Genomic DNA, 26,338 nt, shown 5'->3' on the forward strand with positions numbered 1-26,338 from the left:
AAAGTTTAACCACTACCTGACACTCATTCATCCCTTTATCCTAAATCCATACACTGAAGGAGAGTTTTGATAATGACCAGGATCTAGCAGTTTAAGTTAATTGCAAGTTGGGTATCTTGGAAAAAATAAAAACCCTAGCTGACTTGCAAGTTTGCAAAATTTATGTCCAAAATAGCTCTAAAAGCTTGTAAGCTCGGGGCAGACATAACTAATGCAGCATCTTTAGCTGGAGCATCAGTGCTGTGGCACAGAAAAATTGATTGTTCAGGACAAGTGAGCAGGACCAGATGGGGGGTCTGTCACTTGCTTCCCATGGAGGGGTTGCAGCTCCTTCAGCGCACCCAGCCTGTTAAATCAGAATAAGCAGCTTGCACATGCTATGTTGACTAGTGTTCATGCTGATGTTAAAACACAATCAATTTGTGTATTTGGCATAAGACAAACATTACTGAGTATTTATGCTAGTCTGACCCTAAGAATATTTAAAAGCAACTAGGAGGAACAGATTTCCACAGGAAGCCGTGGAAGGCCAAAGTAGAAATTGTTCTAAGGGTGATTAAACAGATTTCTTAGATCTATAACTACCATTTCTTGAAAGAAGAGAAAGCCTGTAGCCCAAAAGATCTACCCTTTGGGCTTGTGATAACCTTTAGAGCTCATTTCTCAAATTCATAGAACAGTACAAAAATACATAAAGTATACCACATAAAATCAGATAACATTAGCTAGAACTTCAGGGAAATCATGATTTCCCTGAAAATCTCAGTCAATAGAACATATATATTACCAGGCAGAAGAAAGACTCACCTTACAGAAGCCTCGTCTTTTTATACTCATGGCATTTGCTTTTACCCATCCTTAGGGAGCATGCAGCAAGATGCTGCTCAAATCTCATTCTGAGCCAATACAGTAGACATGGTGTCTGGTTCAGCTCCCAGCAACAGAAGACTTTTTTAAACAAATGTTCCAACTCAGAGGGGAAAAGGGATAGTAAACAGTAAAAGAATATGTATTTAGAACAAAGAGAACCTGGGGAAAAAAATCAAGAGAATGAACATCTGTAAATGTACAAAACATTTTTTATTAGACTTAAAATTCTAGCAGTTCCATTAATGGTGCAAACGAGGTGCTGGACAGAAAAACCAAATTATATTTCATTCAGTCTTAAACTGGCCTGTTGCCTGAGGTCCCTGTCAAACATGTTTTCCTTTCAAGTCTAAATACATCAACAGAAGTATCTGATTTGCCACTGAAAGAAATCAAGAATTCTTTCAGCCCAATATCATATCTTGAGTCATAGGCAGCAGAGAATACTACAGAGAAATCATCTCTACCCTACACAATAAGTGAGAATTGGGAGGAAAAACAAAGAGCAAAAAAAACTAGTAAACAACAACAACAACAAAAAAGAAAATTTGAAGGAACACTGCTCATACAATTATTGTTTTAAAAGAAAAAAAATCCCACTTAAGTGGGATTTTAGCCAGATCTGACTTTAAGTGGAAGAAGACTAACCCACCATCTCCTTATGTGTTTATCCAACTATTGCAGCAGGAAATTGCAGCTTTTGCAATAAAAGCTGATCTTTATCAAAATCTAACTGTGCTGTGTAAGTTACTGGCAATGACCTTCTCTGAAGTACTGTTTCTTGGACAAAAATATATATTCATTTCCATTCAAATTAATTGAGTTTTCTTTTTCATTTAAATGTTTCTGTTGGCATCACAGATGAGTTAGAAGAGCAAGCATATAACATAGTTCATTTACATCTCCATTTTAGCAATCTTCTATTGTTTCTAATACTGCCTGCTCCCTTATTTCTTAGGTTTTTGTTGTTGTTGTGTTTACTGCTGTCACTTATTCAGCAAACATCATAATCAAGTGAACCACAACAGTATAACACCTCTTCCTTAAGGTCCGCAATAATTTTGAACGTATCCCTATATATAAGCACTTTAAAACTTTTTCTTTCAGTTTGCATTAGTTTGGCTTCGCCCACCATATATTTTATCTAGCACCAAAAAAGATGGATTTCCTTTCTATAGTCTGCAATAATCTGCATCCTCCACATTTAAATTCAGACTAGGTTCATTAAGTTTATTTCTTTTACAGAGTTGTCCATATGCAGTGAACAGGCAGCAGGATATCCATACCATTCCCATTCCTTATAAATGATTCCTTTTCTAATTAGACCCCCATCAGTTTTTTGCATTTAATGGCTTGTGTCTTATCTATAGAACTGGTTGTGGTCTTTTTTTTTTTTTTTAATCATATCATCATCATTAAGGTTTTCATTAGAACTGAATTCCTATATAAACAAAAACTAGGACTTGTCAAAATATTTCATACTAGCATGTTTAAAATAATAACACTAAAAGGTAACTTCCTTCACACTCTTCTTCCCTCAAATATCATTTTGTGCCAGGATAATCTTTTACCCATAATATGACCAAAGTCTAAACATAAATATTTTTAAATACAGGAAGTTCAATAATTCAATTAACCCATTCCATAAATGTTACTGAGTTTACAAAGGCACTCAAGATTTCAATTCTGAGATATTAAAATAAACAAAATAAATCAGGGTATGGAAATCCTTTTTCTACTGCTAACTGCCCCACTGCTTCAAGTTCCTTCAACATTTCCACCTGCTTTTTGATGTGCTCCTGCATGTTCGGAGCAGGTTGTAGTTACAATTTTACACCAGTCACTTGGATCTTACTTGAGGCTTTCATACTATGTTATTGTGTTCAGGTATAAATCCATCTTTCAGTGCTAGGTTTCCAGAGACTTTTCCACCCCTCTGGAGACCTTCTGTTTGGCATGCAGCTCATGCTAAACTGTCAGATTTATATTTTAACAGCCTTCAGTAGGATTTATGGTTTTTGATAGACTATGAAATGAATTACAGAATACACAATGACAAGACTGAAGAGACCTCCAAAACATGACTACAACATTCCCAAACAAAAATGAATCCACCCAACCATTCCCAATAGCCATTTGTCTGGGCTTTTCTCCAGTGAAAGATCTGCAATTTTTTCTACAGTAATACAGCCCAATATTTCAATATTTTCACTAGAAGAAAGGCTATCCTACTATCCAAACTGAATCTTCACTGAGGAAATCAGTCCAGGAAAATACACAATCTAGTCCTGGTTTGGAACAATTCTTCAGTATATGGGTCATTTGAAGCAGCTACTGAAGAACAATAGTTTCAATAGGAAATTATCTACAGCAGATCTGGGCTACCCCAGATAAGGCATGTACTCTTCAGTCAGCTCTTATTGTTAGACTGGTTAGGCAGACAGCTACAGATTATTTTGTTTGCTGTAAAGTAAAGGAAAAGGAAAAAGGAACATTCCTACAGAAACCCTAACTCCTCATAGCTCATAAACCACTTTCAGTCCTAACCAAGATTAAGAGTCAAGCTCAAAAGGCACCACAAAACACTGTTTGCATTACAAAACCCAGGGATTATTTTCTCTTTCACAGGCTCACACTTGAGCTGTCTTTTGTGACTACAGAAAGGGCAGCAATTGAAGAATCCTATTTTTAGTGCTGACTGTGGGGAAGGGGATCAGTATGGAAGGTAATTCACCTTCCTTCCTCCACTAGGCATCAGTGCTGGCCCTTCTGCAACAAGCCCGGCCAGCACAACTGCCCTGGAAGCAGAGTGCTGTATGTAAGAGCTGTTGTGGGTGATTTACACCAACAGAACGTCAATGATAGGAGAAAGTTTGTGACTTTTCTTTCTTCTTTTCTCTAGCTACCAGCAATGGACAGAAACAGTCCTGTGGAGTTACTCTAGAAAAGCTCTGCATTGTACCGCACAACTTGGGTTGATTTTATTATGAAGCTTCAGAAACACAAACAAATTTGATGTGGGATAAAAGCAAAATGAGGAAAGGAAACTAGACTGTACAGAATGGCAGAAAAATACAAATGCCATTTATTTAGGTAACCTTGTGCAGTACAGACATACGGATGCTGATATTTGATTTCCTCCAAGCATGGTTATATTCTGTGTCTCGGTAATAGCGTCCATGTGAACTTGAGCACCAAGGAACTATTGCGGAAGAAGCTCAGGATGTTCCTCTAAGGGATTTGGTTCATCCACATCCACACAGAGGACTCACTATAGTAAGTGGAGAATATTTCAAACAAGAAAGGGAGATACTACAGGGATTATCTTCAGCAAAGACACCCTTTGATACTTCTAAGGTTTGGTGTTGTTGTTTGTTTGGTTTTAAATCAGAAAAAGAACTTTATGGCATTAAAAAAAAAAAAAAGCACCCTTCCAACATGGGATCACGAGAAAATGAAACATGAGAGAATGCCAACGAAAGGAATGTGAGAAAGTGCCTATTCACAAAAAAGTAAACTGAAGACACAAATAAGAACATCATGGGGACTCACAGGTATTTATGAGGCAATAAATCCATACAGCTCAATGTACAGTTAGAAATGATAACATCAAATCAGGCAGACTTGTTACCTAACAAAGTCTTGCTCCTGAGAAATTTTGTCTAATATCTGTTACAGGTGATATATAGTGTGGATAGCAACAGCAGACAAACTAGTAAGATCACAGCAGTAGTACAATACATGTACATGAAAGACATGCGCTGAAAGTAAAGAATGATTTTCTGGCAATTCTGGCTTGCCAGTAACAAGCCTGCAATGTGGACGTGAGGATATCTGGCTGCAAAACGATCCCAGAATTAGGAAAGACAGACTGTGAGCTTTGACAGTATTTAGTTCTTATCCGTTTGAGGTTTTCAACGCTCAAGCTAAGACAACAGGATAATTCAGAGCCCACTCAAAGAGCCAAAGAAAAACGTAAAACTGCTTTCTCAGAAGTATGCATGTACTTTTGTTCTCAGTTGAATAGCCAATGCAAATACCCAGGTACAGCCCTTTCCTTGCTGGTGCTGGAAACAAGGTGGCAGGTACCACTCCCTTGTAGATGGACAAGGTACAAAGAAGCATGTAGAAGAAGCAATTTAGAAATGATAATGTCATTCCATGGAGGTGTCACAGGGGCAGCACAAAACCAGGTACAAACAGGGCACTCAAACACACCTCAGAATTTCCTGGAGAACATCATCAGGGTGCTGGGCACATGAGCAAGCACAGTCGATGGAGGAGGCGGTGCCTTACAGAGCACTGCTGTGCAGGGCACAGAAACCTTTGCATAACTTCAAACCACTTGATTACCACATTAACTTGAAAGATTAATTCATTTATGGAAGCTCATGGCCATGCAAACACTTTGCAGCAGGAAACACGTACCACAGCACCTGCCCTTCATGTCTTGTTGCTTAATGCACCAGTGCTCTTTAGGGGTCAACGTGCAAGCTCACCCAGGAGCTTGTGCCAGTAGCACTATTCAGTCTATGATAATTTCATTTTCCTATGTATGATGGTGTTTGAGCTACACAAGGTACCTAATAGCGCAAAGAGCAGGAAAAAAGAATGTTCCTCAGTAAAAAGTAGCTTCACTAACATAACGCACAGTGTGGGGGAAAAAAAAAAAACAAAAACTTCAGAGGCATACAGATTTTATTTTGGCTGGCCCTTGAATGCCATTCACAACAGGAAAAGTATACGTAACCCCCTTCTCTACAGCTCTTATTCTGATACTTATGGGGGTTGAGTTGTTGAGTTACTGAGATAAGTAGAAGCACAGAGTGTTCAGCTCTACGCAATAACCAGGAATTACAAAACACTGACTTTCACAATTCCTCTTGATAGTATTAAATATATAATTACAGTATCACAAATGAATTGTTATAATGAGTGAGATAAGCCTAAAAAGTTACAAGTGAGAGTCATTTGTTTGCAGTTAATACAATCCAAATAAAAAATGATGGAATGGTAAACTGATCCTACAGTCCAATAGGATTTTGTGTATACACATTCATAGTAATGGTCTACTTGCAGTTCACTTTCTTCCTGTCTTTGGTGGGGAAGATCGAGGGTCGGGCACATGCGCTACAGCATTCAAAAGGACACTGCACATATTCTGGGTGGGAATGCAATGGATCTGCTGCAATGGTTTGAATGGCTGAATGCTAAGTGGGTTGTTTACTCAGATATGCCTTACAAAAGATAAACACAATGTCTGGCTTTCTACTAACAAGTTTTCTGGGGTTCTTTATAGGAAAAAATGTATTTATTCCATATTCTTTTGTGCAGGCTGCCATATAAGCCTGATGTCTGACAGCAGAACTAGATCCTCTCAGCAATGATAAATTTATAATGGCATGCATGAGTTTTGACTGCTTGAAAAGTTCCCTAATTAATTCTTATATAGAGCTTCATTTGCAAAAAATATATATATTTTGAGAAGCTCAGAGGAGTTATGGACCACTGCTCCTTTTTGCAGATCTTGAGTTTAACATTATAATTTGTTAATTTCCCTTGCTTACTAAGAGAGGTATCTATACTCCCCTTTTTATCTGCCTTTTATTATTGGAAGAAATAACCCTCAATAAGGCTTACAGCTGCCAAATGGCTGCACACATTTTAGATATGTCCTGAGGCATCAACCTAAAGGTTGTCATTAAACCCCGCCAGAATCTTATTTCAGAAAAGTCACCCATCATAGGTTTCTCCTTATTCTGCCTCAGAATTGGCCTGGAAAGTATTGTTGCCTTGATTTCACAGCAGATAGAGGTTTAGCACACACTGAATTGTGTAATTCCCGGTATTACTTCATAAGTCAAGACGGCGAACATTTGCTCTATAATATTTACAGGGCATAAGTGAGCCAATTGCATGCTGTAAATAGTATGTAAGGATCCACCTAACACTGCTCTTCAAAGAGGCTTGCTATGATTCTGTTAATGCCTGTACTATACTCTGAAAATGCAAATCACTAGAATTCCAGTTTAAAATAAAGTTTCTCATACAGGCATTTTAAGCATTTTATCTGATCTACAGAAATTGTGCTTTTCCTAACTTTCTCCTTTAAACTATGAAAACTGCACAGAACGGTGTCCCAATCACCTTGCTCAAGGAAATTCTTGCTACCATTGGCATACAAAAGAGATATTAATATCATGCCCATCTAGTGCAAGTTGTATCCTGCAATGATAAAAGCTATTTTTAGTGCAAACAGATTATGAGCTTGACAAGTTTTTAGTGTTTAGTAGTAAGACAGAAAAAATGTGTAAAAAACATGTATCCATGGCCTCTAATTCATTAGTGTATACCAAGTGCAAAGACTTAAGTTTAAAATGGCAAACGTATTGGTTATTGTTGAAAAAGAAATGATGAGACTAGCGCGTTCCTGCTGAAGGACTATGATTCTTCTTCAAGCTTCTAGCAGTCTGAACAGTTTCATTCCCAGCTCTATCAGATTAAAACCTGGAAAACAAATTCCGAACCTGTCAGCAATGCCATGCTTCAGTGAGCATTTTTCTACGAACTACTCCATCTTATTTTTTCAAAGCTCAATCTTCTTCCAGCAAAGCAAGCATTTGGTTTAAAATACATAAACAAACAAAAAGTTTGCAAATAGAAAGCGACTGGACACCACAGCCTGATCCAAACTACCCTGAAATCCCACTGCATCAGATGTGTGTATTGCATATCCCTTCTCCTCTGGCTCTCAGAAAACCTTACTGGGATTTGGAAGCAGGCTTGCGGAATGGGAAACACCTTCAAAACAGAGCAGAGGGAGAGTGCACAGGCTTGAGGGAGAAGGCTAGCAGTTTCTTGATCATTTGGGGGATTTTCCTTTTAGTTTTGATGAGTTGATTTAAATATGATCTGGAAGGGTTCCAGCAGAAACTGGTACCAATAAAACTGGCAGTGGCCAGTACCAGAGACCACCATGGATTACACAGGAAAGAGTACAAAAGAGAAAACATGATCACACCACCTTTAGATAACACCTCCAGAGCCCAGCAGTCTGCAGATAAGCCTCCTTGAACCAGACATGATGTCTTTAAAGGAACAACAATTAAGAGGGAACCATTGAAATATCATTTTTCCCAATCCATTTTGAAATGCAAGCAAAATTCTAGTATCAACAAAGCGTAGAGCAAGAAGTGTAAACTTGGAGGGTTTAAGAGCAGAAAAGTAAATAGCTGAAGTCTCAGAAATATTGTTAAATGACCTCTAATGCTAAATTTAAATGTCCACATACTCCCCCATGAGCTTTTTTTCCAAAAATTGCAGCGATTTGATGACAAAAAAGATGAAATACTTCAGAATGCCAAGTTTTATATAAAATGACAATGCAAATATCAAGATATCATCCTTTTTATACTATTTTATCCTCACTGCTTATGCTATTCAGCCTGCTTGACCCAACCTACAAAATCTACCCAAAATATCCATATACATTTACATATAAAAAGCTAAGAAAGAGCAAACACAAGAAAATCAAAATGAATTGCAAGTGGTATAGCTAACCCTCCAATTGCAGCCAATGGTTTTTAGATTTTTTTTCCCTCCTTTTATCAAAGACAATAAGGTCAGTTCCAAACTTTTTTCCTTTCTGTGTAAAAGAACAGCAGAGCTAATAAAATTACATTTCCAATGGGTTTTGCCCTTTATCAGTATTGTAGCTCTGCTGCTGCTCCTGTTCTTACAGACTTAAATCAGGCTTACTGGACAGCACGTTTTAGGTCTGCTCAGACCATGTTGCACAGAGGAGGAGACATTACCTGGACTGCAGTGGTACTTAGGTGGGAGGGGTGCATTTCTTTTTCCCAGGCCAGGCACTGCTCCTAAGCACGTCTCACATTTCCAGCCTAAGAAAGAATTCCAGCTTCATATGACACTGGAAAACGATCCTTCTGTGTGGCTTTCCTTGATACTGACACTCTGCCCAAGTCTCTTGTACCTTATGCACAAAGTGGAGCCAATGATACCTGCCTACTGCAAAGGGGACATCGTGCTTCATAAAGGAAGACTGATTCAGCAGTGGTGGCGAAGATGGAAGATGCCTAAGGTAAACAAATCTGACATCCAACTGCAGAGCTCTTCCACCAGTTGCTGCGTGCCCTTGAGAAGTTGCTTCAGGTTTGTTCTTTGGCCTAAAAAAAATGAAGGACATCACTTAGATTTCTTTGCAAGTTACATTGAGATCTCTGGGTGGAAAACATCATGAGAATTCTATTATGCAGACACACTCCTTTACCCACCACCATTCATCTATAAATATCTATAAATATAAATATATTTGCTGTTAACCAGCTTACTTTAAATTGAGATTAGATTTCCTTCCTGATCAAGACTCCTTGGTAGTGTTTATAATATAAGCACAATTTGAAGGATTTGTCTTATCCTGTTGAATTGCTTATAAAATGGGAGCAGAGGAGATGAGGCTAATTGAATTGGTGTAAGGGGAGGAACGAAGCTTGCTTTTCAGTGCAGGAGACGTAACAGGCATTTGCTGCAATGAACAACACCAAAAAAAAAAAAGACAAAAATAGCATAGCTATTTCAAATTCTGCTTTCCCTAACAAAGCACTTACAACATCATTTATAAAATATAAGCTCACATTAGTCCTTCTTACAACTCCTAATACTTTTCAATGACAAGAACGTCAAAAACAGCCCATGAGCCACACTGATCCTTCCAAGTATTTTAATCTGACCTGCAACGTCCACAGCACACGGTAATCCGGATCTGGCCTGACAGTCAGCACCATGGCCCCTTGCTGCTGGTGCTCTCCAGGGCTGCCTCCTTTCCCTCTCTCGTAGCAGCAGAGCAGGGCTGGTGGAAGGAGCCTGTGCTGGCACTAAGAAGGCTGAGCTGAAGGAATTCTGCCCTACAGTTGCCACTTGATGAGAGGGTAGACAAGCACAATAGCTGAACAGCTTCAGTGTGAAGCCTTGAACAGTATCTAAATAGCTGGTGGCCCCCAGGGTGGCTTGTTCTCCTGGGTGAATCAATGTGAATTGAATAGACACAAGCAAGGTGGAATCCATCCCTTGGCCCACATCATCATACATAAAGTACCAAACAAGAGAGACAAGGAAAACTGGAGGGAGCAAAGTTTTATGTCCACACAGGCAACGAGGGATAGAGAAGAGTCCCTGCATTGTTCTTGACTGGCAGGAGAGCTCTGCACCAGTCTTGTCTCTGTATTTGTGCACCTTGGAGTAAAGCAAACAAATGTGGATGGGGGAAGATCAGAGTGCATTTGAAACCAGTGAATATCTGGGGGAAAAGCACAAGGCATGCAGCCTTGGAAAAGCACATGGCATCACCACTGTGCAGACCCAACACTCTGGATGGGTCTCCCCAAGGGCTTCCCAAGAGGGTCCATTCTGCCCAGCATCCCTGGTTTCCTGGAGAGGAGTGCGGGACAGCCTCCCTGTGTTATATAGCAGCCAGGCCTCCTTCCCCACACAACTTTACTGTGGAACAACTGACAAGCAAACCACTTAAAAACAACAAAAACAAATAAAAACAAAGCAAAAATAAAAATTCAAAGTTTTAACAAAACTCCTCACTTGATAGAAATTTCAGAGCTCCTGATTAAGTGCAGTGCTGCATGAACAAACATATAGCAGCAAAAGCTGTGCTATGCAATAACATAATCACCATGGGAATAAGCACTTCCACCCTTGAAAGGGTGTCACTACACAATGTTAATTGCCACTGGTACTTTTCTAAATTAGCAGACTATTAATACATTGCTGCTGAAGATAGTCACACTGGAAGAGCTTTGAAAGGAATCCTTGTGCCTAGTGGCTATTTAAAGAGTCTGCATTCCCACTTCAGACGCCTAAATTTGTAGTTTTTCCCTTGGTCTCAGCAGATCTAAGACCTCGGTGCTGCTGCAGCCTGCCCTCCTGCTCCTGCACAGGAGGAACCTGCAGATTCTCACTTCTCCTTTTGCACGGGGCTGTGACCACTGCTTATCTGAAAGTGAGCCCAAGGCACAAGTTTATTTTTGGCCAGATTAATCATCTGCCCTGACCCACTTCGGGATAATCTGGTCACTAAAGCAATATGCATGAGGGAAAGGGAGTGATGGCCAGGACAGAGCTGTACTGGATTTCCCCCTGACTGGTAAATCATAATCTAAGTCAGAAGACAAAGTGGGACCAAGTACCTATCCCTCCCTGAGGTAAGTGTTGATGGAAGCAGATTTTAAAACCCTCATTCTCACTGAAGACCAAGAATCAGTGTGAGTGTCTTAAACACAGCATAAAGTTTCTGAATCTAGTAATGCCATTTTTCTTCTTCTGCAAGTACTTAAGCAATGTTTTTCAACCCTTCTTCCCTCCACCCCCATTTAGAGAATGTAAAGCTAAGATTGAAGTGACAGAGCTAAGAGACAGAGCTAAGTCATCTGACTTCATCAGCCCTTGATTTCAGAAAATACACCAGAGAGAGAGTGGGTTATAACTAACAATAGGTCTCCCCCCCCCCTCCAAGAGGTCTCAAGAGACATCATTTGGAGGTGGTTAAAAGAAATAAAATAGGTTGTCTCTCCATGGGCAAAGTAGGAAAACTAGGTTTTCATGTGGGGGTACTGCAAAAAGAACAAAGGCAGAATATCTGCTGAATCACCACAGTCTATCCACTACTTAAACAACTCTAATTCTCCTGAATTTGCAGCACCCAGCAATCAAGCAGTACTGGGGCTGACACTAATTTTAACCAACACCGTAGTGATCAAACAAAAGCAACTTCATTGCAGACTAGCTCTTCTGGATGACACCTACTGCTTTCATTCAGCCCCAAATGAATTTGCCGGCATGCAATAATAACCGTGATACGCATGTGCTGAAAGTTAACACGGGGGTCTTTCTGCTGATGGAGTCAAATGATTAATCCATGGTGATCACTGTGCGGAATCACTTTAGAAATATATAAATCAAGAGAAAACCCTTTTGTTAGCATTTTTAAGAAGATAAGCAATGAATACAAATATCTAGTACGGTCAAGAAAACAACTACTGCGGGGGAGAAGACAACAGAGGAAAGACGGAAACAGAGAGATCTGCCGTTACTTAAAAGCAGGTAATGCTTGGACAGCAGCCATGCAACGCTCTCTGCAAAGGAGTAAGGGATCGCACAAGTTTCCATGCAGCCTGACAAACCAAGGTATTCTTCCTACAGTTTTTACAACTGGTACAAAAAACAAGAATGACAAAAACATCAAGTTTGCAGTTAACCTTCAGGATTGGGAGTTTTTGTATTACAGTATTTATAAACATATTTTACCTCTGTCTGGAGATGCATCAAGGATTTTTGTGAAGTTTTTTCTTTTAAAGAGGACGGTAATGGTGATTAATTACTCCAGAGAAAAGAGAGGAGGAGACAGTCTTGTGTGTGCCACAAGCAAGCACCCTATAGCAAAGTTTATAATTTCTGGAAAGAACCACTGATAATTCTTTCTCCTAGCAAAGGTCTTGGTCTTGCAAGGTGCCAGCTGACTTGGGCTTCAGGGTTGGAGGCTTACAAGCAGCACCACACAAGTTCAAAATGTTAATTACTGAACAGAAGTAACACAAGTAATTGACTGCTTGCAGTAATTATGTGAGAGAATCTCATTCCTGAGGATTACTAGATTTACCATATGAAAAGTTGTCAGATTCTTGTGCTCCTGCCCCAGTTTTGTCATTAAATGTAATACCTCTATTCTCAACTTTGCACTCTTTCATGGCTGTCACCATTACCTGTGTCCAACCACATCCATGTGGAAATGCAAATGTAAATGCTTGCATTTGACATACTGAAACCAGGGCTGAGAGCTAGCGTGCAGGCACAGTAGAGATGACTTTAAATACCTTGGATAATGACAACAAGTTCAGCTTCACCTTTATAAGCATGTTCAGGACTCAAATATGGATTCATTCTTCCAGCTTTAGGCATCTGAGCAGAATACCTAATTTAGGAGAATAGTCATTTTGTACTCCCTCAATAGTAAATGCAGATAGGCAGACACCTCCAGAAAATTAGCAGATTGGAGTCTGAGTCATACTCTGGGGGTGTTTGTCTCTCTCCAGTGACATAAAGGAAACCAAGGGTTTCACTCCCAACTGGCACCTCGGTTACTACCTGAGCTACACCTCTGGTAATGCAGGACAAGCGTGGGTGTACTGCACAGGGTGGAGGCAAGCTCACCCAGCATCTGGGAAGGGCTGAACTCTGTTCCTGTGATTTCACTGCTAGTGGCATCTCAGCTACCAGTGCAGGCTGTCCTGGATGTGTCTGCAACTGGTGTCCCAGCTGGGGGTGCATTCCCAAAGACAAACAACATAAAAAGCCACATTATCATTATGTCCTCATGATGGAATTTCAGAGGCATCAAGTATGCAGACTGCAAAACAAGAAAATTACTTTGTGAGAAATTCTTGATTTTTTTTATTTGCTTCCTTCAACAACTGTTACATGTGTTTTCTCGGTATTTTAGTTGCCTCTTTAGTAGGATTCTGCAAAAATTATCACATGTGGGAAATGTGAGCAGAGATAAGGAAATACAGCTTTATCTTCAGGTACCAATCCCAGTCTGGTAGAAGCTGGCTTCTACTGTTCTGTCATGTTAATGAAAGAAGTTGAATTTTGCTTTTCAGTTCTCCACAGGGAAGTTTCCCACCCGAGCTGGCTAAAACCCAGCCAGAACCACCCACCCACACGTGTAGTCAGATACACTGCTGAGGGACATATGCATCAGGGTTTCTGGGGATTTTGATAATGCTAAAGTTACAGTATTTGCTTATTTGGATTTTTTTTTAACTTAATACAAAATATATCTTTTTTATGGTACTACAGCAGGATTGTTCCCAACATATTCATATGTTTACGTCACACAGACATCACACAAAGGCAAATTTAGGGACCACAAGTTGCATTGGTGATATGCTACTGATTTTAGTAGGGTCAAAGTATCACAGTTGAATGCTACAACTCACAAAATAACAGGAAAAAAAAACAAAACGGAGGTGACCACCAGACACCAAGGTAAGCAAACTATTCCTCCTACAATCCCCATCCCAGCTCTACCAGAACTCATTTTTATACTTTCATAGACCTTAGCTTCAAAGGATAACAACCCCTCTAAGGAGAATAAGATTGGCTCTCCCTAACTATCTTTGTTCAGTACTAAAGGCAATATTTTCTTTTGCAGAAGGCAAAAATCAGATAATATTGAGTTTGGTGTCTCTTGCTTCCAACCTTCTCTCCCAGTCATTGTTCAAAAGTGTGTGCGCATATCCAGTAGCCCAGTGTGGATGTGAACACATTGGCACTTTCAAAACAGTTTGAATAAAAATCATCTTATACTACACAGCTGGCAACTTGCTACAGAGGAACAAAAACCACTATTTACAGGAGCTTCTTGTTTAAAAGAACTACCAGAAACAGCCACAGAAGTGGTGCAGGTATAGATCACCTATAATTAATAATACATCACAAATAATTGGTGATGCAGTAAAACAGTAGCAGAAGTCCAGGGGGATCTGAAGTACTGCTAACAGAGCAATACTTGTGAATCAGCAAGAAGGAATTAATGACTTCAAGCCCAAAATAGAAATGTGGTCAACTTGCATTAGAAAAAGTTTGATCTTCCTTTTTTATCAGAGCAAATGTTCTACCAATGCACAAAAACTTCTGTAATAAAACTTTGCTACATGATTCAGCAGAGAAATGAGTGTTTAAAACTTTTGTGCATGTTACTGAAATTTTTACATGCTATTTTACAAATAGGTTCCTAGCTAGTGCCACATTTCCATTCACAGAAACACTTTCATCTAACCGAAAACATATAAAAAACTTATACAAGACCACAGCTATAAACTCAGTGGAAGCCAGAGACAATCATTTGTCCTGTATATTGGAACATGACCTCTTTGTTGAGGCTTTTATATACTATAATGACACAAGTAGTAAATAATAGGAGCGGACCTGGCTTGATATGAGTAAACTATTTTCCTAGCTTTTATATGTACAATAGACTAATTGAAGCATTACAATCATATGAAAACATTAATTTTTGCATTCCCAGTTTTTGAAAATTCATAACTATATTACTATATTAAACAAGATTTTCCACTTGGCATTTCCAGAGGATGCATAATAGAATTTGTTTACTAAATGATGTTGCAAATCATTACGCTTCTCATTAAACTGTACTAAGGGGAAGAGGGAACCTTTCTCTATTATTGATTCTCATGGTCAGTCTAGCGTAAAATTTTTGATGTAGTTTGTACGCGGATTAAAAAGTTGAGCATGAAAATGTATTATTGATTGTGCGCTGCAAAGTACAGTATACTGCTCATCCAACTCATATATTATTGATTATAACACTCAACAGTTCTAACCTTTCACTCAGTTGCTCCAAGGTAACTTTTTTGTGAGGACGTCAAGGTACTATACTTAGAGACTGCACTTCCCAGGGAGTTTGGAAAATTCATGGAGCTGCTATCAGAATTGTTTAACAATGTCTTGTTGATAATCAAATCAGGGAGTAGTTGCAGTGAGCCACCTTGCATCTCAAATGGATGTTACGTGGAGGATGTAGCTGGGGGAGAACCCAAACCATATCAGCCAACTTAGACTTCATAATTGGTTAGGCACACAGGTGTCAGACATGGATCTGCAAATACCAGTCAACATGCTAAAAACAAAAGCAGAGGCTGCCTGACTTTGCCACTGTTATGCCTGGAACAAGAGTAGAATGAGAAGTGGATTCATCATGTGGGAAGTATTGCTGACAGTCAGCACCTTGATGGCTTTTGCCAAAGTCTTGAGCATTTTGTCAGAGCTGAAATTGAAATTACAATCTGCGTAAATTGGTCAGTTTCTGGTTTTATCCACATGGCTGGATTCTTACACCTCACAGATTTATCTTCTGAGCCGTGGTCAGATTTTGCACACTGCATTTATCATCTCTTTACAGAAATAATTAAAATAACATGTACATCTTTATTATATTTTGTACTAGGAGGTAAAATAACCAGATGATGAAATTCAAGACAGTGTTCTTACAGAGAAACCCATCCTGAAATGGCCTGAGGCTTAGAAGAGGAGGCAGACAGGAACATGACTTTTCTATCCTGTCTTCTGTAAAGAGAAAAAGCATCTTCTACTCATACAAAAACTCAGTGTAAATATATATTAGCAAAAAGTTATTTCCACAATGATTAACACCTCATTCACAGAAATCCTATTGGAATATTCTAATCTACTGTCATAGTAAAAATCTAGCTGTATGTGCATAAGGACAGAAGCGACAAGAAGTGTCACCACAGCAATGGCTACTAAGTGGATTTCAGAGGATGATTAATTCAATGATAAAGTGTAGAATTGATGAAGTCTCTTTCTCTTCAATTGTCTGTCAATTCACAAATGTCTGTAAATAGCATAGGCTACCAGCCCACTCACAGAAAAACTATAGAGTATTTGTCATCATGTATTTCAGGAATGATGGGAGCCTTTTAAAATAAACCGAAAACTATTCTTTTCAATGGCATTAGTAAGAATTCAAAGATAGGCCTATCACAAAAACCAAAAGTTTGAAATACTCAAATGCATCTTTAAAAATGTCTTCTATCTAGATTTGGCATCATGACTTATTTTAGTAGATTGACACCAAGGTAAAAAAAAAATAAATAAAATAATCACTTTCCCAATCACCAAAGCAACACCACAAATCTTCTCATCACAGACTCATCAATGGAGCTTGACTTGCATTGAATGATTTGCCATTCAGAAAAGATTATCCAGATCCAAGGCCAAACTATTCTGCAGATGTAGGATAGATTAAAATTAGAAAACTCATTGAAGTTACTCTGCTGTACTGCCTGGCTACAGAACTATCACAGTGGTTCTTACATCTGGTAATGATTTCGGGGTAAGCTCTCTGGCATCCAGTCTTGCACCATTCATGTTAAACAGTGGAACAGGTTGCCCAGTAAGGTCTTCATATCTGGAGATACTCAAAATTCAACTGGACCTTGTCCTGAGTAGCCTGCTGTAGCTGGCCCTAAGCAATCTTCCAAGATACCTTCCAGTCTCAAAGAGTTTGTAACACACACTGTAACTTCTCCCTCTTCTGGAAACCTGTGCTGTAAGGATATGACAAACTCCTAGTAAGAACCAAAGCACACCCAAGCAGCTCAGAAATTAACACTAGAAAAATATAGACAAAAAACAAACTTAGCATCTTTTGCTTCTTATAGCAAAATGAATTTCACAATCCATAGATTTCCCATTTGAATGAAAGCACATAGTATGCAGTAGGAACAGTGATTTTATCTGCTCATGACGCCAGATTTATAGCAACAATCACAATAGAAGTTTGTCAAATTAAAGTTGTTGCTTCATCTCCCCACTCATGCCTAAATATCAGCTTTAGAAAACAGTTCAGACACATGGGTCAGCTTGATTGCCTTAGTCTACATTTCTAACCTGCCTCACATCATATCTAAATGCTTGGCGTTTGTAACTTCCATGAAGATTAGAGGGGGTGGGGAGACAACCACAGAACTACCTAGAGAAGCATTGGTGTCACAGCTGCCTTAATGATGTGATACAAAATGTGGGGGTTAAGAGAAGGAACAGAGATCAGCCAAAGACCCAGTTGCAGTGCTAAGGTGGCTTATTTCCGTCCCAAGCTCTAACCGAGGAAAGCCTGAACACCAAGAAATAGCAGAACTCTGCTTTTATTTCCCAGCATAAAATACCTGTGAGAAATTTTACTGTCAGCTGACAACTGTCCCATGCCTGTGGCACGGCCAGATGCACTGCAAGCAGCGGCAGCCTGGGTGGTAGCTGGGCAGGGTGAAGACAGTAAAGGTAATCAACTGATCTGCCTTCAGTTGCCAGCACTCAGAAGTACAAGCAATACAATAACTGTGAGCATTAAATATGATCTACCCTTGCACTTACTGGCAAATTCATTATTTGATTCCTCCAGCCCAATTAAACAGCAGCTACTGACTTATTTGCATGTACCATCACTTGGTCCATGATTACTGCTGACATGACAGGAGCTGTATAAAGGGCTCTTTCAGGAAAGGATTGTGTAAGCTGAATAAAAGCAGTTGGCCTTTATCCTAAAGAAAATGCTGTGCATCAAGTCTATTAGATCTGCAATGCACAAGAATTACTCCAGATAACGTCTGAATCTTTATTGCTGCTACTGAAAATAATTATTTTTCTATGAAGAAAGGAAGGTAAGGCCAAGCGAGAAGGTAATGAAGATTTATTTTTATTAATCAGGATTCAGAGGGCAAACCACAGGTTTTGCTAAAATGCTGCTTATTAAAAGAACTTTTTCCAATTGATCAGTTCATTATATTTACCCAGCGTTGCAAAGGTGCCTGCTGGGTCAGTCCAGCATGGAAAAGAGGTGCTTTCAAATCTGCTAATCAGTCCAGGCTGTCAAAAAATGCTTTGCACCTAATCTAACATCCTTGGAAATAAAAAGGTACAATCATGAGCCCACTGAAGTGGAGAGCAAAACCATTAGCCCTGCTGGGCCAGGATTTTCATCTCTTTTGAACACTGTGGTAAGCAAGTATTTTGGTTAGATGCAGAGTACTCCAAAGAAGCAGGAAGAAGGAGCAGAGCTCCACAGTGCAACGTACTGTGGAGACAGCCCCAATCCCCAGGCAAGGAAAAAGTGAACCATGTTACAAAATGGCTAGTCTTTTAAGCAGTCACGTTAAAGAATGCAGATTGAGGGCTTATCCGACAGCATCTTTAGGGTGTAAAATCTCCTTTGGGATCTCTGAGTTTGGAAGAGGTTTTGGTTCCACTGATAGGCAAAAGGGGCATAGAAAAATCTTAATGACTTAAAATGACCTTTTTGTCGGGCAATACCACTAAACAACTAGCCAAAAGAACATTCTCACATTTATATTAAATACTACATTTGAATTGACAGAATTTTTTCTACAGATGTCCAAGATAAACTTTACCTCAAAAGGGTGGACATAGATACATGGCATCTGCTTGGTGAGATGTTCTCTTAAATATATGAGGTGGCTCTGCGGGTGAGGGAATAGGAAAGAATCCACTGCGGTCAATTCACTTCTGACAAAAAAATGAAGTGGAAAACAAACGAGACACCCTGTTCAAAAGTGGCCTAATAAGTCTCCTTCTGGACACACAACTTGCAAAACGCTAGAGTCTGATTTTTGCCTGTGTATTTATTTTGCTGCACTCTCTGCTCAGAAACCCATGAGAGCACAGGCGTTCAGAACAAAATGGAGGAAAGAAGTCAATATTTTAACATGGTAAATTAATTTCAAGCAAGTGCTCCAAACAGACACAAATCTCCACCAAGTCTAAATGCTTAAAAAATAGTATATACATAGCTTAAACAAGCTAATCACTGTCAGGGATTAATTGGGATGAGTTGCCTTTGAAAAATATTTGCCTGACTCCTCTGACTGGAGAAACACTCTATAGCAAATCCTTGTATTTTAAACCAATTATCTTCAGAGCTATACAGGCACAACCTGTTGGGGAAGGAAGCCAGCAGCTGCTGTCAGCATTGCCATCAGGACAAGCATCAGCAGAGCTGTGGACTTGTATAAGCCACTATTGAAAGTGCCCTCAACAGGAAACAGCTTCTGATATAACAACTCCTCAAGGCTATTCATGACAGGATTTGTTCAGTTATCAAGAGGGGAAATGAGGTATTGACAGATCATTAAATGCTGATATGATGCTGGAAGAGAAGTGCTGTTTCTGACTACGACTCCACTGTCCTACTTCTCCTTTTCAAAGTATAGCTTAAGAAACAAAAACCAACTCCAAACCCCACAAGATATGTAAATCTTCAAATTATCACGAAATCAGCCATGACATTTAAAACAATAATATATATTTTAAAATAATAATAATATTTATTTTAAAACAACAAATAAACAAACAAACCACAACTTCTTGTGTTCCGTTCTCCTCAGTCTTTTAATTATTCATACCCAACATCAGAGAATAGGGAGAACTAAACATGCAGAAATTGAAAAGGTTGACAGGGAGAGTAGCCTGCAGGAAAATTGAAGGGATTTCTTGCTCTCTGTCAGCGGGAAATACAGACACTGGGACCTCATCCAGCAGGAAGGACATCTGGGCTAAAGACAACAGGCATATGGATTGGTCTATGCCAGAATGAGCACTGCCAAGGATGAAAAACAACTGAAGAGAAGGCAGAAGAAAATGGACTGGTTTGCCAACTATCCACAAAGATACACCCCAAGAAACTCTGGTTTTACTTGCTGTTGTCTCTCTCTCACCCAACACAGGAAGTATGGGAACACAAGTACTATTTTGCAAACTGGGATGGATGGTAGGCTTGTGGTACTGATGGCCTTGATACCTTCAGCACCAGAAAACCTTAGGGAAACAAAAGTGGGCCATCCAGTATAGTGGGCTTTAACTTGACTGCCCTTCCAGAAGTCAACCAAATTAAACAGGAACAAAATTAAGACAATATTTCTAACAGCTCCACTTTTAATACTTTTCCTTTTGCTTTTTTTCCTCCTTTTCTAAAAGGAAAAATTAGAAAAAAATAGAAGCCCTTTGTTCGATGCTTAACACGCTACTACCCACTTTGCTGATGCATACCACCTCCTGCGTACTCCTGAGAGTCTGTTTCACAATGCAAACAAGTATTGCCTGTAGTGACAATCCCAGCACTCACAAAAATATGAGGCTGGTATTAAAAAAAATTGTCAGATTTTTAATACCATATATAAATAGATTTATATTTAGACATAGATTTATTTCAGCTGTGAAACTGCTGAGAAGACTTAAATAGGAGATGAACGACTGACCTGCCTTTTGATATCAAGGTTGCCCAGACTAGGAAAGGACCCATAACATTCACGACAGTGGGCTATGCTCTGTGTAAGGGAGGCTCAGTCATTCCTTGCAGCTAGGCAGCTTCAGATATTTCTAGGCCTAACCTACAACATTTTTGAGGCTGCAATACTCTTTTTGCCGTTGGATTTTCCTGCCTATCTCAACATTAAGATAATGAAAAATATGTAATCCATCAATTACTTATGCATCCCCTATTAATATTTCAAGGTTTGTATGCATAAATAAACTATATTAATGGGAAACTTGCAATTGTTCTCCCTCTCCATCAATGTTTTCCTTTGACACCAGTCCTACTTAGAGACCTTCATACATGGATCTTTATCTACCTTCCATAAAACTTTCAATGTGATATCTCAGCAAATAGAACAGTCTTCTTCTTACATCTGGTTTTATCAAACACACATGTAGAGAAATGAGCTACAGAATTTTGGCTTGACAGAGCTGCTGCTCTACAGCACGTGAGCTTTGGCAGAGAAAATTATAACTTTTTTTTTTTTTTTTGCTGTTTGTTTTGTTTTTAAATGATGTCATAGTTGAAAATGAAGATGCATGAAATTTGAAGATATGGTGACTGAGATCAAGACTACTAAACCTATGTTTACTGTGCAGGATAAGGTGTTTTTGTGGGCTTTTTTTTTTTTTTCCTCTCCTCCTGATAAGATAACAGAACAGAATAAGGCTTTTCTGTAAACCCTGCCACTGTGTCAGTACTTAGCCATTTCTTGGTCACCAGAACCCAAAACAAAGTCCAAGAGTCAACCTAATTATATTAGACACCATGATGGGAAGCAAACACAAAGCTGTGACTGTAGGACACTGGCACCTCTTTGATAATTATGTACTTTTATCCAATAACCAGCATCTTTCATATACACACAGCTCTCCACTATTTGATTCACAAAGACATAATTAAAGCATAATCTACCAGCAAAGAAAGAGCCCAGTGAGTCACACAAATGAAGGCATTAATGTTACTACTTTCTCTCCGCACAAACTGTATGTCTGCCTGTTTCTTTTTTTATTCTCAAGTCTCTCTTCTCCCCCATGCTCACTTTTTTCTTCTAAACTTTTTTTTTTTCATTTTTACGTCTTGTGTCTGTAATTATATATAATGCCTTCAAACAGGTTGGTATCTTAGCCATGTACAGCACTCTTACTGTGCTCTCCAGCTGACAGGATTTGTTTGTGCTCAACATCTACTTCATAATTCTCATGACCATCACCTTTCACCCTGGGACTTGCGCTTTGTCCCCCACAGACCTACTGGGAATTACTTTTATCTCTCTTCTCTAGGCTTAACACACATCACACTCTGGTCTGTTCCCACATGATCTTTTGAAGTGCAGCAATGCACCATTACCATTGGTTCCGCATGAGCTTCCAGTCCTCCTTTTAACCTCCAATTTGATAAGCCCTAGCCACCCAGTGCCCTGTCCCAGCCCTTAGAAAGCTTCTTCCTTGGGCTGTCAGTTGCTGTTTCTTCCCATTTTCTTTTTCCCAGCAGCTGAATATCTATAGCTCTTTCTGCTTCCCTTTAGCTTCTTTGGTTATCCTAAATATGCAGTTAGAAGTAAGCCTCTTTCCCTTTTCATTTCCATCTATTTATACCTTTCAAACCACCTGAGAAGACCCTTCTTCTAGCAGGTCACCACTATCAGAGAAAGGCAGGAATAGGGCTGCTCCCTGAAGCACAGACCCACACTACCTGAGTGTAGGTGACACAGCATGGCCAACAACAGCCTGGAGCTCAACAGAGGCAGCAAGTGGAATGATCCAGATCTCTGGTTGATCCAAAAAACCCAAACACGAACTTAGGAGTACTCACATACCTCAACGTGCAGCCCAGTCCAAGTCCTGAGCTCAACTGAGGCAGCCAGGCCACGGGCAGGGATGTACAGGTGAGGCTGCTCAGGGCAGATGAAACCCATTAGTGACTTCAGGGCCCTGACAACCTCCTTCCATTTACAAAACAACCAAAATGTCTTTGAAGATGATTCTGACACTATTATACATGATCAAGTACCATACCTGTTGAACTGTGATAGTATGGATGGCAGCAACACCACCAAATTACACGTCTTAGGTAGATATCATTCCTAAATTACAACCATTGGTCACCAGCTGCAACATTTTTTTATTGAAAATTTAATAAAAGCAGGACATGCAAAGTTTGATTAAATTGGGTCAATAGAGGCAAACATCAAGAGTTTTATTAAACTCTGTAAAAAAGTAACATTTTTGAGAATATTATCTTTTCAGGATGTTTGCCAAACAATTATTATTATTTTTTGACATCACATTTCAAACAGTGCATTACAAAAATGACAATACTTTTTTATACTACTCTTTGAACAGACCATAAGTAGTCCCCTGTGGTGAGCTATCTAACTAAGAGTATGTAAACTACAAAGTATATAAAATAACTTCATGAGCATTCGGTCTACAGAAATGCCTGTCCATACATTTTTTTTTTTCTTTTCTTGCATAGGCTTTCACTTGGACAACTGATAGAGGAGAGACAGAGAAGCCAGCCTCTCTAGATAGAACATGATATATAGGGAGTGCTTCTTACATCTCTAAGGGGTTGTTGCTGCCATGCATAGTCTCTGTAGCTCTGGACAATTAGTATTGAATTAGATTAATTATCTAGTCATCTAGTCTATCATCCTTTCTGGAAAACTGTTAAATTATATCTCCATTTTTAGAATATAAAAGTTAATAGTAAAACTAACTTTTCATTAAAAATAATAATAATAAATTGAATCCATCTCAAGGAGAAAACCATGCTTAAGTACTTCCCAAGCTTTACTTTGAATCATAGAATCACTGAATATCCTGAGTTGGAAGGGACCCACAAGGATCATCGAGCCAAACCCCTGGCACCACACAGGACCACCCCAACATCAGACCCTATGTCTGTGAGTGTTGTCCAAACACTCCTTGACCTCCAGCAGTCTCGGTGCCATGCCCACTGCCCTGAGGAGCCTGTGGTGGTGCCCGACCACCCTCTGGGTGCAGAACCTTTCCCTAACACCCAGCCTGACCCTCCCCTGTCCCAGCTCCATGCCGTTCCCTCGGGCTCTGTCGTCCCCAGAGAGCAGAGCTCAGCGCCTGCTCCCCCGCTCCCCTCGTGAGGGAGCTGCAAGCCGCCATGAGGCCTGCCCTCAGCCTGCACTGCTCTGGGCTGAACAAACTAAGGGACCTCAGCTGCTCCTCATACACCTTGCCCTCCAGGCCCTTCAATAGCTTTGTTGCCCTCCTTTGGACACTCTCTAATACTTTTATGTCCTTCTCATATTGTGTGCCCAACCCTGTACACAGTACTTGAGGTGAGGCCTCACTAGCACAGAGCTGGACAATCCCTTCCCTTCACCAGCTGGCAGTGCTGTGTCTGATGCACCCCAGGCTGCCAGCCTGATGTAATGCCATTTTCTATAACCCTTTGAGTCCAACTCCTCACCCAATTGTTCACCCATCATATGTTTTTGTCTAGCTACATGCTGGATATTGTGAGAAGCAGTACAGAAACCTTTGTTGAAATCCAAAAAGATTACAACAACTGGCTTCCCTTGGTCAGCTACGTGGGTTACCTTGTCATAAAAAGAAATGAGGTTAATTAAACAGGACTTTCCCCTCATGAACCTGTGTTGGCTGTGACCAATGACTGTGTTGTCTTTCAGGTGTTTTTCAATAAGTTATTTTCTTATTTTCTTGTTGCTATTTAACTTCTGTTCTGCTGACAGACTCATACACTGGCACCAAGAAGAGAGCTTTCTGCCTTTTATCTTGTTTACTCCCCAGAGATACCATTAACTGTTTCTATTTCCTTCTCTGTAAATGACCTCAGTTCTCTCCTGTTCAATAATGCCACTTTCCTTGTCTCTTAGGCTGTTCCCACCACCTGTGAACTTCCCTCCCATGATTTACCTCACCTGTACCCAAAGTGATCCTTCTCTCCACAATCTTCCACAAAGCTTCTCTCCCTCCCACTCACTGTCATGCCTTTCCTCTCACTTTGCTTTCTCTCATACATGTACTCTTCCTTACCACACCTTTGGAGAGACATCATCTCCCCTGACATCTTTTCCAGAGGGAAATCTATGGCAGTATGCATGTAGAATGATCGTTACCTAAATTTTTCTCCATTAAAAAGACTAAAAATTAAGATTAAAATCTTGTGAGCATACAACTTTGTTTATCATTAGAAATTATTTTTATCCCAAGTTTGGGATATTCTCTGCGGTAAATGTTCTGCAGTTCCCATGTTCAGGATACGTCAGTGTTTAATAACACAAAACAGAAATGAATCTGAGATGAAGTTTTAATGGTTCTCTGCAGATTGTTGCAGTTCCCAGTTAGAATAATTGCCTAAATGGAGTTATGAAAGGGAAACACACAGTTTATGACTTTGCAGGAAAAAGACATTTTTAAACTTGTAGACAGTCATCCTAGAAATCATCATCAGTAGAAATATGTTGGATGTAACTATCAAGACAATTACTGTTAAATTATCGTTGCCTTCTTCAAGCACTTCAGGGACAGATTTACAAGAGACCCAGGGTTTTGCTTCTCTTATGGTTCTGAGTGTGCACCCATTCATGTAATTCACAGTCAGTTGCATAACTGATTTCCCTCTTTACCCATGGCTGCATCCAGCCTGAGACTGCACCTTCTCCAAGATGGTGCATAAAGCAAGAAGGCATAAACAGAACTCAGCAGAAGAGTTTCTTCAGATATATATGTCTGCAAAATTCCCAATTTGCTAAATCAAAAGAAAAAAAAAAAGCCATCAACATATCAAAATATTTCTTAAAATGTATGCTGCCTCAAGATTTAGATTATTTGGCCATGAACATCAGCCTCAAGTGGGACAGTAGAAGCTTTAAAAACAGAAATGGAGAGAATCCATCTAAGCAAAATGGGTCTATCAGTTAAATACAGCCTAGAGTTCACTAAGTGTCATTAATGTCTTTATGGCCTTCTGCTTAAATGTCAACAGCCATGGTTGCCATTGCTGAACAGTAAAAAACAAAACAAAACAAAAAAATGAGAAAGATGCACAGAGATTCTAATGCAAACTTTCAGATTTCATTAAATATGAATGAGAAAGAAAATGTCTGAAAAAAATTCTCAGGCATTATAGGAATTAATTTACTAGGATTTTTCACTGCCAGAGCAGTAAAACACTGAAATTAATTACCACATGGAGCACCAGGAAATGGAGTTGATGCTGACACACTGTCCCATGCAGCTGATAACCAGGACTCCAGTCACAGATATTTCCATCAATGGCAGTGCTACCACAAGCTGCTTCTGTCGACTCCTCTGCCTCTAGCCTCCAATTCCTGTCCCAGCCCAAACAAGCACAATTCAATGAGCCAGATCAGGCCTATTTTCATCCTGAATCCTATTTTCATCCTGCTTGTGCTTGCAGGAGGCACAGTGGGAAGACTGATCCCCTTGAGATGGTTCCTTGAGTTTCCCCTTGTAGTTCCCTCTGCACGAGCCATTGGTGGCTGCTAGA

General features: G+C 39.6%; 1 long non-coding RNA gene across 4 annotated transcripts in view; it reads right to left on the reverse strand.

Moving 5' to 3' along the window:
• Positions 1–3,920: 3,920 nt before the first annotated feature.
• Positions 3,921–26,338, reverse strand: part of LOC310881800 — a 112,673-nt gene continuing 90,255 nt past the window's right edge. For 3 of the 4 annotated variants that reach the window (XR_014572602.1, XR_014572603.1, XR_014572605.1), the window contains 2 exons: positions 8,682–9,053; positions 3,921–7,374 (listed from right to left, as the gene is read on the reverse strand). This is a non-coding gene — a long non-coding RNA (uncharacterized lncRNA). The remainder of the gene's footprint in view (positions 7,375–8,681; positions 9,054–26,338) is intronic. The other variant, XR_014572604.1, reaches the window with a different exon arrangement.

This window comes from Anser anser, assembly GCF_964211835.1.
Source record: "Anser anser genome assembly, chromosome: 15".
Lineage (NCBI taxonomy): Eukaryota > Metazoa > Chordata > Aves > Anseriformes > Anatidae > Anser > Anser anser.